We start from the raw sequence: 21,217 nt of genomic DNA on the forward strand, positions 1-21,217 counted from the left end.
GAGGAATACATTACTGTTGGGGTTTTGTGGCCTACCACTTGCAGATGAAAGACAGAGATTACCCTCATGCTATCGGAGTCTTCAAGTGTATTGCTGATACGCAGTGAATACAAATAAATAAATTGGCCTCATCAGTGCATTAGAATTCCACATTGACTTAAAGTAGTCCGCTTAAGTTTCAGTGTATTCATGGAGCTGTCCTCTGTCAAAGCTCCTAGTTCCACTCATCCTGTTGTGTGAATCCCCTTGGGGAATTGGAGTTTCACGAGGAGGTCTCTGAGGGTCCACTAAAAAGACCTGTTGAACAAGGACAGGGAAGATGGGGCCTGCTGGTCAACCTATTATCAATCTACTGGCCCGCAGCTTGATGACTAAGACCCTTCAAATGTAGTCAGCTCAGGGATAAAAGACACCAATGCACAGCATTCTCAAATCAATCAGTTCAAGTTTTAATATATCAGCCACTTGAAGAGAGCCGCCTGTAGAAAGCTAGAGTGAGCGCGAGAGAGAGAGAAAGAGAGTAAGTGCGAATGAGAGAGCGCTTCTCCACACACAAATGTGGGTGAGAGCCTCACACATTTTTACCTAAGTTGCTCCTTGGACAGAACAAAATACTCAATTAGCATGGAGGTGCACTCATGTATTTTTGTCAGGGAAGAACTCCTGATCCTGTGAGCTGGCTATTACCCTGCGGTGCATCCACAAGCCCTCTCATGAGAGAAAAGGCATATCGATATCCCCCTGCGATACATGCCTTAAGCAATCTCACAATAATGGCGTGCCCTTCAAACCGCCAGGTCAGATGAATGTGACCTACTCAATGCACTGTATGATGAGAGGCATCACATAAACAGCGAGGCCTATTGTGCCAGACAAAAGTGGCTGGTCGAAAGGATTATACAGCACTCCAAGGTCTCGCAAGGGGATGGTAGATGGCCTTGGTGGGAAAGGCCAGCAAAACTCTGACATGTCTCTCTTCAGTGAGCCATTACAGGCGGACTAACATCAATGGAAGATAAGCTTTTCACTTGAGGTGGATTTAGTTGTCATTGTTGCCTACCAGAGGATCTTCTGTGGAGTTGTCAGGAAATACACATCTGACATTTGGCTCTCCCACATCAGAAATTTTCAGAAGTACATCCTGGTTAAAAGTATCGCTACATACTGCTTAAATTTGCCCCTAACATGGGCAAACATTTTTGTTTACTTCTGCAAAGAGTAGGTAGTTAGTGTGAGAACGTAATATACTGTCCCTTAGTCACCTTGGGCTGCTCCCATAGTAGTCAACAACTAAACAGGCTTACTTATAGACTCTTTAAAGCTCCACTCCTAGCACCTGACCCACAGGTATTGTAAGGCGAGAGCATTTGAAGGCCAAGTGAGATGTGTTTAGTTGAGAACGCTGAGAATGCTTTCACAAGCACCTTTCAAGTTAGCAACAAAGAAAGAAAAAAACTATGTTGCTGTCTGCAACTCCCCAGAACAAGGCTCCTCCACTGCTGGACATAGCAAACCTATTCAATTATGATGCGTTCTATAAAAAAAAGAGAGAAAATGAAGGCTAGAGCTTCTGAGAAATCAAAATATTTGTTCTGCTTCCAATATTTGTAAGAACCCAAAAGCAACAGACTGCTGGCTAAGAGCCGAAGTCCGATGTCGGTTGAGATGTGTGGCCATTGACTGCAAAACCTTTTATATAGTTAACATTCATTCATGTGATTGTAAGTGCAAAAGAGGGGGTGCATTTCCCCAAAACCATAGTGGCTAACCTGTTAGCAACTTAGTTGGTTGGCAATGGGAAATTGTGTTGGTTGGCAATGGGAAATTGTATTGCCACCAACAAAGTTGTTAACTTATTTAGCAACTATGGTTTTGAGAAATGTGCCCAGATCAGAGCATATTCACCTTAGCTTGGTTGGAAGCATTATGGTGGTCAACACGGTACTGGTGTGAAGTAATAGGCTAAATATACAGCGGGGAAAATAAGTATTGAACACGTCAACATTTTTTTCAGTAAGGATGAATCCAATGAGGCTATTTGCATGAAATTTTCATCAGACATTAGTATTAACTCAGATAATCCACCCATACTTTTTTCCTGTGTCATTCCACTTTATTATAACTCAATATAACTCAATTTATGGACTTTAATGTTTGGATTTTTTAATATGTGTGGATTACCTAAGTTAATACTAATGTCTGGTGAAAATGTCATACAAATAGCCTCACTGGAAGTATACTTACTGAAAAAAAATGTTGACGTGTTCAATACTTATTTTCCCCGCTGTATTGTCATCGAGATGCATTTTACTAAGGCCTTCCTCAGCAGTTTTGTTTGACTTCGGGCCCTATTTTAGCGTTCTAAAACGCATGGTCACTAATGAATAGCTAAATTAAATTTAAGGGTTTGTCCAGTCCACATTGGGTGTGGTTTGTTATAAAACGTTGGTGCCTGGCGCGAAAAGGTAGGTCTTATGTTTCTTAATCAGTCATGGGTGTGTTTTGGGTGTAACATCCTTTAAAACCAATGAGAGTGACATCTGTCATTCCCTTTAACAGCAAACAGCGTGACTTCAAACAACGCATTGGTATTTTGATGGTCACTGGCGCATTTGAAGGAATCTGCCTGCACGCGAGACCATATGGAACAGGTATTCCACTAAGCCATGCTTTACTAAAAACCAGAACACACCTTCTGCCACACCCCTGGGCGCAAAGCTTAATAAAAGTAAAGCACATGGCGAAAAATCCGAGATTAAGATAGGAATAAACTTTGCGTCTGGATAATAATTTGCTTTGCGCCAGGTTTTGCATCGCGAAAATAGGGCCCTATATCTTTACGTAGCATCATTTTGAAAAAGGTTTTTAATCAATTGCAAAGCATGCCAACTGAAAAGGAGGACAGATGCTTGAATACTACTTCAAGGTCAGGTCATTGATTTATTAACCAACATCTTCATCCCTCTTGAGCACCAAAGTGGATAAGGAATTTTTGTCCCAATGAAAGCATTTATTTAGTCTCTCCAACTTATTTCTCATAAACCACTTTCTCCTCTTTTATCTTCATATTCCTTTAAATGTAAGAGGCTTTTCAGACAAAGAATCAAAATTTTGGCTTAGTTGGAAAGCTTTCAGTGAATAGCATCCATATTTCAGTCCCCAGGCCCACTTGACCGTGTGTTGTACGACATATTGAAATGGCACCCTTAAAGCTTTTTACAGACCTGAGGCACTTGAGTTCTAGTTTCTAGTTTCTACTGCATGGTGTTGCCATATGGCAACACTTATTATATCTTAGTGTTTCTAATTGGTAGTAACACAAAATCTATATTTTATTATTTAAAAGTGAAAAAGGGGACTTTAATTTTTTTATGAAAAAATAATTGTTAGGTCACATGACTAGGATATGTTGTTAGTACTTCACATTTCACAGAGACGTAACACTGTGACCACCACCACCTGTCCGCTACCTTTGGATGGCCAAAATTCTGAATTTAGCCATTATTTCTTTGAGAAAAAAATGTAAACACTGTCTGGACTATGTAAACATGAACAATTTATCATTAAAACAAGTTTATATATAATGAGTTGTAAATTGGCAAAATATAATTATTGCCATATGGCCACATCATGCAAATATGGAACTGTTTTATGCCCATTCAACTGAATGACATCATATGATTTCAATAGGATTACATAGCACTGTGATATTTACAACTTTTGATAATATTTTAAAGTTAAAAAAAATGAAATTCCAGACATGAGTATTATAGGATATTGTAAATGTTTACCAATTTGCAACTTATCTGTGGAATAAGGTCCAGATATTATAGTGACTGGAGCGGTAAGATGTATTTTGTGTTATTGTTCACTATACAGTCAACTAGACATGCTCTTTTCATCATTTCTGTTTGGGATTTTGGGAAAGATAAAAGCACATTGTTGGCTCTTCCACCAATGAAGTGTCAGGATTAGCTATAATGCAGCAGGGAGGAGAACAACATTGCAGCATCTATCCGCAATACGTATCAGTCACCATTCTGGCCCTATGGCTACAGTTTTAGTACTTCACAGGCCCAAATATAAGGGCAAAAGGGGTGACCTTTCTCTCCTTGAAGTGGGTTGGCTTGCTATGGAGCCATCCAATGCATGCCCAGGGTGTGCCTGTAGTATAAACCATACCGGGGACCCCTAGGTTAGGTTGATCCTTGTGTGTGGGACCCCAGATATGGATGAGGCATGAAGTGTGTCAGGGGGATATGGGAAGGATACCTATGTCTCTCTGTGTGTACGGCTTGGATTTGCACACTTTCTGAAGGGGAGGGCTCTGTGACTTGTGCGGTCTCAGTGCAGTTGAATATGTCCTCTGACTGTGATATGAATATGGGAAATGAAAGTAAATCATAATGAAACATAGTCATCTAAATGATGACTTTATTTAACATGAACTTTGGTTTTGATCAAAACAGTTATTATGACCGCCGCTAGCGAATCTAGCAAAGCGGTCATATAGGGATTGTCAAAGTTTTTTTTTTTTTTTTCCCCCGTCATCTATTTCCTGAATTTTTGCTCAACGATACCCGGGAAAAATTTTGTTTGGTCCCCGGGGGCAACTCCCCCCCCCCGCGCTGGGCCCCCCGAAACCCAAAAAATGCAGTTTTTCCTAAATAACTTCCTGAACCGTGGCACCGAGGATGAAGAATTTTTTATGGTATGTTGGTCTCAAGGGCCCACATCAACTTAGCCCATAATCACTCATTTGTGATTTGCAACCCCCCCCCCGGTAAAAAATGAAAATGCAATATCATTCTGCTTTAATCGCCCCTCTCTTCAGTTAAGATGTTCAGAACTGTACCAAATTTGATTAACCTGACATTCTCTGGGGGTATGCCAAGTTTCGTAGAATTTCATCCATGGGTGGGTCTAAAAAAAATTAAGTTATGTGTACATTTAGTGACTGTACACTCATTGGCCTGTAGATGGTGGTGCACACATATACACACGCACACACACACACACACACACACAGGCACGCACATACCATCAGTATCGGCAATTAGAATGGCCGATACATAATTACAAATGCAGTAGGATTAAAGGAGAACCAAATATTCATCATAATAATTTGGCTGCATTTCCAGTATTGGCGTCACGTAGTCGTTTGTCCACCAGATGGCGCATCATTGCAGTGAGACGTAAATTTGTTGGAAGTTAATCTAAAGTGGGGAAAGACACTACCTTCCTACAAGGACAAGACTGTACTTTATGCAGAGAACGTCTAATAAGGGTAGGATGAATTTCTGCATGACATGTAATTCCCATTTCTTCTTGAAGCCGAAATAAATCTAAGAATGTTTATCGGACATGCTTGGTTTTTACTGCAGGTAGGCTATGTTAATCTTAAATTATATCAATAGACGTAGGTAAAATAATGTTACCATTAGCATTGGTTGAGTGATGGAGGCCAATTTGATTATTGATGTATTTGTAGAAAACCATAAATGCGGTTATAGGCTACCAAGCAAATTGATAACAGCACTAATTGTATCTTTCTACTGTCATCTCATTTGCTTATGACCATAACCTAGGCTACTAACAGGAGCTAAGTGAGTTAGCCACAACACGTTCGCTACGTGATGGTTTTGTAATGGAAAATATATTTTATTATATATTATTAGTATATATTATTAACGTGATGATCTACATCTCCATCTAAACCAAATGTTTTAGAGTGCACGTTGAGAGATGTATCCAGGGCAGGGCTGTACCTACACATATTTGTTGCACGTGCTACAAAAATCATTCTTTGCGATGGATGATTTAGTACCAACGTTACACCGGTCCGATACAGTTTTGCCTATGGCTATACCGTGAGACTGAGACGCTTTTTGTTTGTTCGAAGTGAGTGTTTAGGGTGTGAGAGGGGAGTCGATGTGCGTTGATTCCAGCTTGGTAGTTGTAGTCTATGCGATTAAAAAACACATGCTTTAGCCACAGACCTTGAGCTACTGTACAGTGGGTTGGGTTCCATTTAGAAGTGTCCACTTCATTCGCGCTTTCTGTGATTCACACAGCTGCGTGAAATGTATTACTACTGATTGAAAACTGAAAACTATTTCGCCAAGAGGTGGCAGCTTAAGTCCGCTTGATACTGTAAGCCATTGGTTCCCAAAGGAGATTTTATTTGGGTCGCCAGCATAGCCTAGTGACAATTTATGTTGTGTAATAGGCCTAGCATAGGGCCTACCTTATATAGCTTATAGTTTTAACAGTCACGGTTTTGTCATAACTCCCTCTATGCATTTTTGCATTTAGAATAGCTCTGAAACTAGGGGGCGAACACGTCGCAGGGGGGGCGCCAGTGCGTGGATATCTCAATCGCAAAACTGGCACACCATGATAAAAGTGATGACATTTTTTTTTTTTTTGTATCTTGCTCTATTAGGCTGTAGTATAAAAAATCTGTGATTTTTTTTTTCAAAGGACCCTCCCATTCAATTTCTATGAACCTCTACCAAACGGTTGAAGTGCCTGTTAATGGTAAAAGTCAGTTATCTGACTTTGACATGAGATTATTGTGTTTTACTGAAAGAAAACAGTTTTTCCCCCAAAAGTGGTATTATCTTGTAGCCCTGGTCCCAGAGTTTAAGATAAATCATGTTAACAAGAAATACTCATTCCTGTACCTGCAGACCACTTAAGAAGAGAAAACTGATTCAACTATATAAACCATATATTTTCTGAAAGCTTAGACCCTCAGGATGTGATCGAACATGATATGAGACATGTCCCACCCTCCTCATTAGTATGCAGCCCATGCATAACACATTGGGTATTGGTAAATCGGGTATATGGCTGATACCTTTGGGTCTGTGCCATTTAGAAAAAACTGGTTCAACTATATAAACCATATATTTTCTGAAAGCTTAGACCCTAAGGATGTGATCTAACATGACATGAGACATGTCCCTCCCTCCTCATTAGTATGCTGCCCATACATTACACATTGGGTATTGGTAAATCGGGTATATGGCTGATACCTTTAGATCTGTGCTATTTAGGTACATGGTACAGACCAAAATGTATTGAATTGCATTGAATTAGCATAGATTAGCTATAGCTGATAAGCCTATTTGATATATTTCATGCGTATGCATGCTTTTTAAACATATATATATGCTGTGTTTACAGTAGTAGTATACATTTGAAAACAGTATATAATGGTTAATATAATTAATTCATGAACTTTGTCATGTTTTCAAGTATTATCTATACGGACCTGACTTTCACCATTGACAGGCACATCAACCGTTTGGTAGAGTATGTTTTCAAACAATTATTCAACTATGAAAATATTTTTTTTCTTAATGTAAGTTAATACAAAGTGTTATTCCACTTCAGTTTTACATAATAATGAAGAAAAGTTTAGCTTTAAAAACTTGGTAGATGTGACTCCACAAAATATGGTCGAAATCGCGTAAATTAATTTCTTAAATCGCGTATAATGAGAAGGTGTGGCCTTCGATATTACAGAGGTATTGAGCAAATATTTTGTGCTTAATATGTAGTACTCAAGTGGTAGATATGGGTCCATATGTTTAAATTTAAAACAGTTTGGTAGAGCACACTTTAAGACACCATATCTTAACAAAAAATCAAACGGTTGAGCAGTCAGTTAAAGGGTTAAACAATATTTCTATCGGGCGCCTACCATGGACTAGGCTGATCTGCCGGCGATTCCTTTTCGATTTCTTAAAAGATTGAGCTTGGTCTGGCGAAAGCCAGACTAACCATTGACCTCATAGTTGCAAAATGCAAGGGAACATTAATCAGCATATTATTTGCACAAACAATAACGGACAGTAGCTCTTCAACTTGGCCCGTTAAAATGTATGAACAGTTTAGCAACGCATTTCATGAAGGGCCTTTTGGACATGTCAGTTATTTACACCACTGGGTAAAACGGCATTTTGTTTTAGACTACTGGTATTCTAGGCTACTGGCTGAATATCATATGAACTAGATGACTAAACTTATGCATATGTAGAAGAAGAAACATTCACAAAAATCCATGACATGACCTCTCTTCTTGATAGCTGTTGAAAATTGCATGGAACTGACAGGGATTGTTTTATTTAATAATAAATAAATAAATAAATAAATATATGCTAAATAAATAAATATATCATAAATAAATAATGCTGCTACCCTCTGCTTTTCCCAAATACAATGTAGCCTACAGGTGTAAGTGACCTTTCATCAGTCCAATTGCAATGGATGGACTGTGATGAACTGCCCTACTTGTGATTGTTTAGAGATTTTAAAGGTTTTATAACAATGCTACAAAAATCTATTCACCTTTGCAGCGCCAGTAGGCTACTTTGTGTGCGGCCCGCAAACACACATTCCAAACAAGCATACACAAAAGTTTCAAGAGTGGGGGATGGAGTAGAAGATGGAGACAAATTCATTAATATGATTTATTTTCGCGGAATGGATGTACAGGACTGAGCGGCGGTCATATTTTGTACCACTATGCGGTACATCTAGTTTTATGTCCCTACAGGAAGGTTATTTCTCTTCCTACACTATGACAATTTTACCATAATATCATCACTTAAGAGCCAAAAATACAGTTGAATTTGTATTATATTAGGTATAAAACTAGATATATCAGAGCATAACTAAGTCAAGCTTAATTTAGTTCATATTTGAAAAGACTTGTAATTAAAGTAAAGTTTTTAAATGGATTTTACAGCATTTTCAACCATTGCACACCATATGGCAACAAATTACCAACTACCCCCCCCCCCCCCCTTTAATTTTTTTTTGTTTTTACATTTTTTTTTTTTTCAAACTTTCTATTATTTAAACCATTTTAAGTAAGAAAATGCATTAAAAACATTTGTTTTAAGTGTAGGTGATTATCTTAACTTATTACACGGCTCTTCAGAGTGCTGCAGAAAGTTCCATTCCGCTGCGCGTCGGGGTTCTGTTCTCCCTGTCGGGACTTATTTTCTGATAATTACTGGTGGACAATACATTATCCCTTACTTAAGACAGGCGGAATGCACACTGTTGCATGTAAATGAACATTCCAGAGAGTTCAACAGAGTGGCCAATAAAGATGTGGTCAAAGGCACAAGGTGGGCAGAGCAAGACAACAATTAATGTATCTGTTACATTTGTTGATACATGTAGCTATAGTTAGATATCCTTTAAAATGCCCTTGCCACATCACTTGGAACAGAATGTTATATTGCTAATCAGGATATGCCATTTTGAGTGTTTGGTCCATCTCTCACATGTTAAACTGCACCAAAATGCGTACCATGACATATTCTGTATAATAATTTTTGCAATTATACACATTTGCAACTTTGGAGCTAGTTACCGAGACAAAAAATGTATATCTTAGGCTACATCTTTGCTGATGATTCCAGACATTCTGGCACTGGCTGTGCTGTAGTGTGACTTGTGGGAGCAGACACCAGACTAATTACTCTTCCCAGACAAGGGTTTAACCCTCTTAACATAAAAAAACAGCCAAAATATGTTAACTTTTAGGGTATCGGATTGAATCGGATTAATTGCATCAACCTAACACAGGTTTGCTGCTGATTTGTTGCTAATGCAGAAATATATCTGGCATAATGTGCATAATTTTCTAATATATGGAACATTTTTGCAGCAATGATGTTGTGTTTCAAATGTTCCCGGTCAGAGAACATGGCACTGCCATGGCAAGCCTATGTCCCACATTTACACGATTTCAAGTACGTCATTTTTTGTCACATTCAGCAATCATCTCCTCACGACCAATAGCTGCCCATTCCATGATGACACTGTAAAAAACCCGGTCTCTGTAGGCAGAACAGGCTTTGCCCAAACAAAAACAAAACCCTGTGTGGAGTTTCTCTGGGAATACTGAAGGTACTGTAAGGGTGAACTACTCTGGTATGTTTCTTTTGGTCAGTATGGCTACGTCAGGCTAGTGAAATCCCTGACTGCACCTTTAATTTAGGCAGATGCTATTTGTGATCAGTATGAACGATTTGTATTGACACGTTTCGGCACCTCTACGCCGTGGCAAAGCAAACACAAGTTCCTGGGTGTTTTTAGCAAGCAGTGATATGTACAGCCAGGCACACAGATACTGTATATCTTTGACACAGCATCAGAAATCTTGATCTGTGGCACCAAGGACAAAGATGAGACGGTGTTTTCCATGAGGCCAAGCTGAGTCTCTGTCAGCTAGAAGGCATTACATTGACCACCAAGGACTCACATGAAAGGCCCCATTTCACCACATTTCCCACAACTTTAAATAGTTTATTTGAGGTCTTAATAAAGAATCTTTGTCATACTTTGGTTAAAATACCCGAAAGAAGAACCACCACAGCACCGTATTCAACCCTGTCTGAACAGCCCTGTTCAGAGCACCCTGTTTATGTGTCTGTTCCTTTACAGACATATTGTATAATGGTTTAACTCAGATGTTTTTATAACAGGTCCTGAGCTTACTGAATGAAAGCAAACTTTCACACTTTTGTTCTTCAGTTATGAGTGGAATCTTGGTCCAGATAAGTAAAATTGTGGTGGTTTTATTCAACATGCTAAACTATTCTACCTCACATTGTGCAAGAAGTTCTTAACAACTCACTGAATCACATATCCAGACCTAGGCAGCCAATAATAATGAGTGGATTTAGTTATTTCTGAGTTTTTGCATTGGTAGCCATCCCAATACATTTGTAAATCTGGGATCTTAAGAGCCTATGTTGAGTACAAATATGTCTTCTAAAGGCCTAAACAGAGCCCAGCTAAAATCTCCAATAAAATTTTGATCATCTTTGAGGGACAGCTATGACCATGCAAGATCATCCGGACCAAACGTGACGGTTTTGTTACATACTATTCCTATTTATGTACCAGCAAGTAAAAATTGAGCCTCCTACATGGTTTAGTTCTTGTGCTATGGGCTTGTGAACGTTGACAAAAAAAAGGCCAAACAAACACCCCCTCCCCCTGTAAAACTGGCTGTATCTTGGAAAGTATTGATCTTACATAAAAGAGACCTAAGTGCGTTTGCCATGGTTGAATTGAAGTGTAATGACCCTTCCACTATGGATGGCCACTCACACTTGGGTGTCGTAGGGTGATATATTGTAGGCTACGATGCATATCTACTGTGCTTCACAACTGGGGTTTAAAAAAAAACCTGCTTTTGCAGCTTCTTTTGCAGCTTACACACGCAGATATCACACCTACACACATATCTCCATTCCTTGCATGGTGTTAACTACTTGTACCAAAGTATTAAAAAGAAATTTCCCTACTGGAGTTCAATAAAGGCATTTGGCTTTCTAATTCCATGCAAAAGTAATGTTAAGATATTTAACAAATGCGTCCGTTCAGAGTGCATTAATAGTGCATCAGCTGAGAATCTAAGACTCTTTAGTAATCACCTTCTCTAACCATTGTTGTGCTACCATCTACTTGTTAATACTGTGGGTGCAAATCCTACCTACATCTGTGAAGTTGCAGTAGTCACATCCTCAGAGGTTGACATCACTAAAATGAGTAGAGGACCTCCTCTTGTGATTGTCCTGGCAGTAGCATTGGTCTTTGGCTTAGTAGTTGAACTCTGACATTGCACTTCATTCATTTTAGTTGTTCTGACATAATTCAGCTGTTTGGCTTTATCAGCACTGTGCTCTCTTTTTACTCAACATAGTGGTGAAGGCATTTTGCTCTTAAAGGAGAACTCAAGCAAGTTTTCACATAGATCTCTGTTTCTCGAGGTCACCGTGTACTATAGGTACAAAAAAAAAGGGCACTACCTAGCTTGAGTTGCTGCAGCCAACAGCTAGAGCTGCCAGGCAGCAAGTGCTACATGATTTTAAACATTTTCCTTTAAGATAATTGTGATTTAATGTATTGGGGCCATTCACAATCCTACCAGAATGTTCCTGTAGCTTAGAGGAAGCCCAAGCAATGCCACTGCCATTCAACCACTGTCTATTAGCCCTTCTGTGTTAAGGTGCGTTGTATCATTCCCTCAACCAAGGAGGTAATGTTTCCAGGACTGCGTTTGTGTGTCTGTCAACACAATTACAGAAACGCAACAAGGCTAATTTTAAATGAAACGTGTGGGAAGGGTGTAGCAGGGGCTTAGAATGAACACGTTGGCACTGATCTGAACCGAGGGGTGGCTCCAGGCTTTTTTCCCTTTAACACTTACTGTAATGTTGCGAGAACAGGCATTTGGCCTTGGTGAAGGCCTGAGATCTCTGAGTGCCCTTCTAGCTGTGTGTGTGTTTGTGTGCATGTGTACGTGTGCCGGCTGTGCAGCAGGCACGGTGTTTGTTTTTTTTTATTTCTGGAGTGGGGAGAAGGCCCTGATATGCTTCAGGTAGAATGGGCATACAATGGGAGTTGAAAGAGGACTTACCTTGAACTCAACTGCACCCTGTCAAGACAAGTATTACCCATCTGTGCATCTATGGGGCCTTTTAATTAAAAAAAAATAAAAAAAAACGTTGAAAATAAAAGCAGAAAAGGGTTGGTGAACACAATTTAAAAAATTCAATGTGGCTTCTGCAGATGAGGATAATTAAACTCTTTAAGCCAGGCCCATAAGGGCAATTAGCATGTTCCGTGGGAAAGTGAAAACTTTTCTCAAAGGCAGTCAAGATGACAATTTGGAGAAAAAAAAAATGAAATCCAATTTAGGGAGAATCAAATTTGCGTCCTATTCTTTGGAAACTGAAAGACTGCTTTTTGCTCCAGGAACTCAAGGAACTTCATGAAAGCCTTATTGAGCATCTGTTTGGCATCATATAAACCCATACAAACAGTGAAAACAGAGAAGACTACTCATATTCCTCATTCACTGTATTACTAGGGTGTCTTTGGGTTGCATTAGGCAGAGAAAGTGACAATGTATGTAAGTATATATACACACTCTTTTGATCCCGTGAGTGAAATTTGGTCTCTGCATTGATGAGTACTTTACATAAAGAGCACCTTTATCCTATTCACATGTACAAATATCAGAGTGTGACAACAAGAGTGAGTGCGTAAGCAAGCACTGTTGGGCAGTGCTTGCTTACGCACTCTCTTTATGGGTGCCAGATAAACACATTTATGTGACAATGTGACTACATTGTTCTTTTTGTCTCAAAAGGCTGTATCTTTAATAGACCTTAAGAGCTGGTGATGTCCTTAATCAAAGATTAATTTTCAACTTAGTTATACATAGTTATGTAGACAATACCAGTACTTTTGTATTGTGTTTCATTGTCATTTACCAAATATATGATTTATTTCAATGTATGTCAATATTAGTGAAAATGTTGAAAGTGTACTAATGGAATGGTATATCCGGTCAGACAGGTGATCTTTGGTAAGGACAATCACTTTTCAGAATTGCATCCTCCTAGACTAACAACAACAACAACAACAAAAACTTGTTGATGAACTTAAAGTAAGAACAAAATAGTCTTAGTTTGGATTTCCTTCCCATGCCATATGTCACAACATGCTCTTCCTCTTGTCTCAATATCAGTATGTGAGATCTAAATGTCCACCAGCACAGGCTGGTAAAAGTTGTTGACCTGGACCTAGTTTGGACCTAGTTGTTGACCTGGACCTAGTTTACTAATTGCTCTAGCCACAATAATAGTAAACATTGTCTTTTTTATTAATTGTTTTTTATCTTTTTGGAGTCCATCCTGACAGGATGAGAGCTGTGCCTGTGCTGTGCCAGGAGAGGACTGAGCTTGCAGCTGTCATCCCCTCTGTCGCCCCCTAGTGGCTCCAGGCTGCTCCTCCAGCTGACTTAGGAGTTCAGCAAAACTCCAGTATGCACCACCAGCTCTCTCTTCTCAGGTAATTATTTCTTTTATCCTGTGACCAAAAACAGTGAGCGACATTTCCCACTGGGTATCCCCTCCATAGTGCTAATGGGGGGCCATTATTTAAATAAATGGGGGGTAACAGCATCGGGTTGGTGACCCCCTCAAAGCGATGGGCCTCTCCATTTTGGCACACCTGCCGAGACAAGGTAACGTTTATAACTGACACCTTCCTGGGCAGGAAGAGGGGGGGACAAAAAAAAAATCCCAAATCACCGTCAGGGTCAGAGTTGGAGGAGCGCATTGGGTTTATTACATCCCAAATATATCCATTTACTAAAGCGTTGCTCTTGTGGTTGCCAGGTTACCAACTAATAAAGGTAGCGAAGCGCAGCAGCAGGAAAACAGGAGTAAGATGTTGACTTTGAGATAAGTACCTCTTGAAATTAAACAGAGCCATCACAACACGTTCAAAATAACATTTCCAAAGGTGAACTCTAAATACCCCTCCGCTCGGCGTCGGGTGAGAGGATCTTTGTGTTCTTTAATGCTCCAAAAACACGGAATTTGCATAGCAGTTAGCTTAGTTGGGACCAATTAATTACTAATGTTTTAATTGCATCATATGAAGAGGGTAATATCGTACTTTGGAAGGGTCCCCCCCCCCTACCGTTCTGCCGTGTGTGTATGTGGATGCGTGATGTCGGCCCAGCACTCGGGTGTGTCCTTATTAAAGTAAACAAAAAGATAATTACACTGTTTCGCAGTCCAAACATTGGTGTTGGAACAGCCTGGGGAATCATTGTAGAACTGGATGTGAGGCCCTTCAATGTGATTGGCCCTCATCATCACAACTGCACGCACCCTGACCGCGCTCAGCCCTCACTCACTCTCTTCTGGAGGTGAGCTGAGGGCCAGGTCAAGGTCGACAAAATTGTTTGGATGGAGCCGATTGCTCCGCTGAACATGTGAGAGACTTACACCAGCCGACCCTGCAGTGCACACTATACACACACACTCTAACGAAAACACGGGGGCTGCTGAGCACATGTTCAAACTGTCATTCTATTCTATGCGAGAAGTAGTAGTACTTATTGCTGCCCTAACATGTCCTTGTCCCACTGTACCTTGATTGTTGACGTTGCTTTGGATGAAAGCATCAGCTAAATAACTAAATGTAAATGTAAAATGTTCGGTCATGCCAACAACTAGATGTACCGCATAGCAGTACAAAATATGACCCTACGCTCAGTCCTGTACATCCTTTCGCCGAAAATAAATTGTGCTCGTCAATTTGTCTCCTGCTCCATCCCTTACTCTTGCAACTTTTGTGTATGCTTGTGTGTGTGTGCCTGTGTGCGTGTGTGTGTCCCTGTGGGTGGGTGCGTGCGTGCGTGCGTACGTGAACGCGTGTGAGTGTGTCTGTGTGTGTGGATGTGTGTTTGTGCATGTGTGTATGTCAACTTGTCCTCATCTCCTATAAAGCCTGACTGATATGAGATTTTGAAGGCCAATACCAATTTAGATATTTCAGTTTTTCAAAAACTGATAAATTGGCCGAGTCATTTTTAACAAACACAATGCAAAAATGCTCTCCCATAACATGGTTCTAATCAAGGTGGTGGGGCATTATGTATTTGAATAGCCCAACTATCTAGTTTGCTATTGAAAGGCTCATACAGTAAATCATTTTTTTTTAAAGAGAAACTATGCAGTTTTAGCAATAGCAATTTGCTTGCAGGTCTCTCTGCAGAGCTCCCAGCAGAAGTGTCCCAGCCCTGTGCTGTATATCTTCCATCAGCAAACCATCGCAATAGCGAACGTTAGCGTTCTGGCTAACTAACTTAGCTCCTGTCAATATGGTCAGAAAAGAATGGGATGACAGTCAAAAGAGGCAATTACAGTGCTGTTATCAATTTGCTTGGTATAACCGTGTTTATGTTTCACAAATACACCAACGATCAAACTAGCCTCCATCACTCAACCAATGCTAAGGTTAAAGTTATTTTACTTATATAATAATATATAATAATAATAATAATAATAATAAGCTGGTGTAAGATGAACTTTCCTGAAGTAAAAACCAAGCATGTCCGATAAACATTCTCAGGTTTATTTCGGCTTCAAGAAGAAATGGGAATTTCATATCATGTGAAAATCATCCTACCATGAATACACAAGCCACAAAGCTCTGAAACTGTAAGCTAAAATTCCACGAAACTTGGCATACCCCTAGAGGATCTCAGGTTAATCATACACATGAAATTTGGTGCAGTTCAGAAAATTGCAACTGAAGATTAAAGCAGTATGATATTGCACACTAATGTTTTTACCGGGGGGGTGGGGGGTGCAAATCACAAATGAGTGGTTATGGGCTAGGTTAATGTGGGCCCTTGGGACAAACATACCAAAACAATTTTGTGGGGCGGGAGTGGCCCCCGGGGACCAAATGAAATTTTTCCGTAAAAGTCTAGTAGGGCTACATGCCACCAAGTTCCCGGGTGACAATCTTATATAGGTTATATCCCTATATAACCACTATGCTAGCATAATTATACCTTTAACAGCACACATTGAATCACAAAACACACAAGGATGCCTCCCTCTAATTTCTCTGTCTGTCTATTTATCCATCTCTGAATCTCTGTCTCTCTCAGGAAACAGTGGTTTGCTGCAATATAAACAGAAGGGGTCCTGAAGAAATATTATTCTTGTGCTACTTCTTCTTCTTAAAATGCTTCATATTTTCAAACATTACACTCATACATAAAATACTATTATACAATGAAGCATAGCAGGCTCTATATACACCTGACACTTTCCTCATCTGAATTTTTGAGTTTAATGGTATGGACTCTTTTAATTGTGGTCTGCAAAATAGTAACTTATTGACCAACTTAAAGTAATGACCAAGTTTTAGAACTCATGTATAGTGTACCATGGGAACTCTACAGGTCTCCCAATATCCACATAAAAGTATCTCTGCACTGAATGGTAGCATGCTTTTTAATTCCTTATTCTGTGTCTAAGTTTGGCATATCGTTTGTATGCATGCTTCTCTCTCACTCTCTGCTATTGTGTATGTGTGTGTGTGTGTGTGTGTGTGTCTGTCTCTTTGTGCATTTGTGTGCGTGTTTGTCCATGTGAGCATAAGCACGTCCACTCAAGAGGTGTGCGATAATAGGAGGGGGGGTACAAAGTGTTCACTTGGGGATCATCAGTCGTTTGCACACTAAAGTCTTTCCCACCATCACGTCCTCTCCCACACTGACCCCTCCCATCACCTGGGCCCGACCCTTCAGAAAAGGGCCCCGGAGTGATGTCATCGCCGGGATCTATAGATTGACTGGAAGGCCGTCGAGGGCTGATGCAATTAAGGGCCAGAAAACACACAGAGTAAAAGCTGTGTACATAAAGAGCTGCTGCCATGGGGCTCGAACAAAAGCCGGGGCAGGGCCTCATTTAGCACGGTGGCTCTTAAGGACTGGCCCCCCAGCTCCTTATCAGAGGGCCAAAGACCCTGCCCCAACGGCGGGGGTGGGAGTGGATGACCACGAAGACAGGCAGGCCGCTGGGTGTTGCTAGGATGTTTCTAAGAGGCTCAAGAGAGCTGAACTGTCATTGTGTGGCACAATCAAGGTGTCAGGTAATTACGGGCAATGGCATCTTGAGGACTGCTTGAGTAGTGGTGATCAGAGGCAGATTCACACATTTGAAGGCATATACACATGCTCTGTTTTACTCCTTGGTCCAGTTTGAGGCAGATTCACACATTTGAAGGCATATACACATGCTCTGTTTTACTCCTTGGTCCAGTTTGTGGCAGATTTACACATTTGAAGGCATATACACATGCTCTGTTTTACTCCTTGGTCCAGTTTGAGGCAGATTTACACATTTGAAGGCATATACACATGCTCTGTTTTACTCCTTGGTCCAGTTTGAGGCAGATTCACACATTTGAAGGCATATACACATGCTCTGTTTTACTCCTTGGTACGGCAGATCCATGTGTATACAGGCACAGGATCTAAATAGGATCTTCTTTTAGTTCAGTGGTCACCATTACACTAACACTCACATTCGAACTCTTCATGCACATGTGTACATTTATGTTTTGAATCAGTGCTTGTTGAATACAGTTTAAGGTCCAAAAAACATGACAGGATTACCTGTGGTAATTAGGTTTTCATCTAAGTTTGTTTTATTACATTTTACATTATTGTTATATCATGGCATGTTCAGGAATGCATAGGTAATGTTAGCTTTTCACACATGCACACATTTGTTTTCCTTCTTTTAACAATTTGCTTCCTGATTTGCTCTATTACTGTCACACTTTTAACGGTCATGGAGAGTGTACCGAACACGTTTCCTGTTTCACCCAAAACCTGCTCTCTGTCCCCTTTCTGGATATCAAAAGTCAGCTCTTGTTCTGCGTGTTTTTTTCCCTTTTGCAGCACAGCACAGTCTTACATATTCAAGCCTCTGTCTCCGGCACTGATTGAACGCAGCCCTGATGTCAGTCTAATCACAGCCAGGTACGCAGGGAGAAGAGCATAGTCAGTCCAGGCTGTTTAGCCGTGCTTTTTCCTAAGCCATTTGGCTGCAGAGGTGAAACCAAACAGTCCCTTGTGATTGCAGAGAAACTGTAGCTAGTCAATCTCTGGCCAAATTTATTTGATCCTGGTCTTCTGCAAGGGCCACCAAATGTTTATGTCAATCAGGGGGTGGGTGGGGAGGTGGAGGTCACGGCCATTTGCCCTCATGGGGTTTCCTCCAACCACCTCTCGGGATGTGCAGCACGGGATCTGCACACAATGCCTGCCCCTGCTCATCTGAAGGCCCAGGTGTCACGCTCAGACATGGGTCCCCTTAGCCTCCACCTCACCCCAACCAACCCCCCGGCCCTTGCTTCTTCATGAAAGAGAGTCTTATTAGCATTTTCTCATTAGCACGGCACTTTTATCATTCAAATCTGGGGGAGGGAGGGCGCTATCAGTCGTCCTCTTGTGCGCTCAGGTTGCCACCGACAACAAAGTGGAGGGAGCTGGCATGATGAAGATGGGGCGCGCACCCATCTCTCCGAGGCCATGGAATGGAATGATGAGGTGGATCGCCACAATTCACCAAGCCCACTACAGAACCCTTGTGCATCTTCCCTTCCAGCCACTGAATGCCTTCGACGACTTTCGCTAGATCAGGAATGCAGAATGGTTTTGTACCTAATCAACGAAGATTGCTGGGGAGAAATGAACAATTGTGATTGTGGGGTCACCTAAGATAAGAGGTGGTAGAGTCTGCTCGCCAGCGAAGAAAAAAAAAAAAAAGGTGAAGAATTTGGCGTCTTGAGAGCATGTGATTCATTTAGAAAGGCTCCTCTGAGGGATACCACTGCGCATTGACCGTTGCAGAACACCGTCTCCTTTTAGGGGAGGGAGGACAACATTGCATGCTTCATGGCCAAAAGAGTTCACTTCCCTCAATTAAGGTGATGCTGATATTCAATTACACTGATCCTTAGCTACAAAACAGCAAACACATCCACATACACACAGCTCACCAAACTTAATGCTTAAAACATGACCAGTGCTGCACATAGCAGCAGTAAAACATGAGGAGACACCAAAGACTCTTGAGAAAACACATATGTGCTCAAATGTGTTTCCAACAGGGACAAGAACACCCCTCCAGAGGATGCATCAACAACACAGAACCCCCCACCCGCAGAGCAGGTGCCAGGGCTTGCATGTCTCACCGTCTGATCCTTAATATCCCCGATGTCAATCTCCCAGAATTTATATATATATTTTAATTTGTGCTCTTATATTAACCAGAAATAATCACTTCAGAATGAATAGCACATTATTAAGCCTTCTAGTGGCTCTCACTGTGTTTTATCTGTGGTTTGTATCAGTGTGAAATTCATCTCCAGCCATTCTTCAGTCTGAATACGTTTTATATGAGCCCCCATTTATCATCGCCTGTCAGCTCTTAAATGTAGCATTATTCATTGTAGAGTTATAAATTGGAATCATTAAACAGTTTTTCATTTAATCTGATGCAATAATGGCTCTCCCTTTATTGGCTTGTGAAAAGAAAATAGTAAATACAATTGTCTGTCAAGATGGGCAGAGATAGAGGTCTCTCTATCCCTCTCTCTATCTCTCTCTCACTTTCTCTCGCTCTACCTCCATCTCCCGCTTTCTTTCTCTCCCCCGCTTGCGCACCGATGAAATGAAACGAGTCCAGCGGAGGCGGCGGGATCAATGTCAGGAGATTTGTTCCGACTTTCAAAGTGAAGGGGAGCGGGTTGAGCGGAGATGGCGTCGCTGTGAAAAGTACTGTGAAGCCTCTCATGAATGAGCTCACCTTTGGGCGCCTGTTTGCTTTTTTTTTTTTTCTTTCCCTCTCCATCCTCTGAGTCACATCAATCAGAGGATTCCTTTTCAACTCTCAGACACAGATTTCCAAGCGCACGTTTACAACTGAGACACACAACCTGACACCGACGAACTCAATTCGATTTTCAACTAAATGTTTTTTTGTAGCATTTCCTGATTCAGGGACCTCCATTCACTTGACAGCTGACATCTGCCAGATAGCCAGTGTTTAGATTGCTAGCGCCTTCCAGAAAGGGAAAATATGAGTTCAGATGTGGTAGGCCTCTGTATTTTTCTAGGGACCTATAGCTTATGAGACATAAAGTACTGTGGCTGAATTTTAACTTTAGGTTTATGCATCTGTTAGGAAATGTATCAGACTGTTAAAGTGGTTTAGATTTATATACACAGCAAGCTACTTTATAAGATATGTCCATATCATCTTTTCAACATTTTTTTTACTTTGAATCTCGGACATTATTGTAGCATAGGCCCAACCAGTTGATTTGATGGGTACATCACTGACAGCTTGTTAGATTGGTCATTTATTATTAAGGTAAATACGATCTTAAATGTAGGTACTCAGTGTTATTTAACAAATTACACACTGCATTCTAAATGATCAATGAATTGCACATGCTGTGATGCTTTAAAGGCAATCCAATGTTGTCATCCAAGGAGTAATTTGGAAAAACATTTACATTTATTCATTTAGCAGACACTTTTATCCAAAGCGACTTACATAAGAATAGAACATTCAAGCTACAGTGCAGAGGAGACCTTAGCTAGGAATTACTACTGCATTTGTCAATACTATTACTTTTTTTTTTTTTTAAAAAGACCTTAAGAAAACATAGAAAGAGGATCAGTTGTTGATGGTCTTATAGACTGACCATAGTGAGGAGGGGAGCAACATTTCACATCAGTGCAAGCTCCTCGGAGGAGTCTGGGCAAAGACTGCCCCCCTTTTGTGAG

At 40.7% G+C, this 21,217-nt stretch overlaps 1 long non-coding RNA gene across 1 annotated transcript; it reads left to right on the forward strand.

Annotated features, from left to right (window-relative positions):
• Positions 1–5,226: 5,226 nt before the first annotated feature.
• On the forward strand, positions 5,227–19,926 carry LOC121693396. Its single transcript, XR_006025488.1, has 3 exons — positions 5,227–5,287; positions 13,731–13,893; positions 19,534–19,926. It is a non-coding gene; the product is annotated as an uncharacterized LOC121693396 (long non-coding RNA).
• Positions 19,927–21,217: the final 1,291 nt, after the last annotated feature.

This window comes from Alosa sapidissima, chromosome 19 (assembly GCF_018492685.1).
Source record: "Alosa sapidissima isolate fAloSap1 chromosome 19, fAloSap1.pri, whole genome shotgun sequence".
NCBI lineage: Eukaryota > Metazoa > Chordata > Actinopteri > Clupeiformes > Clupeidae > Alosa > Alosa sapidissima.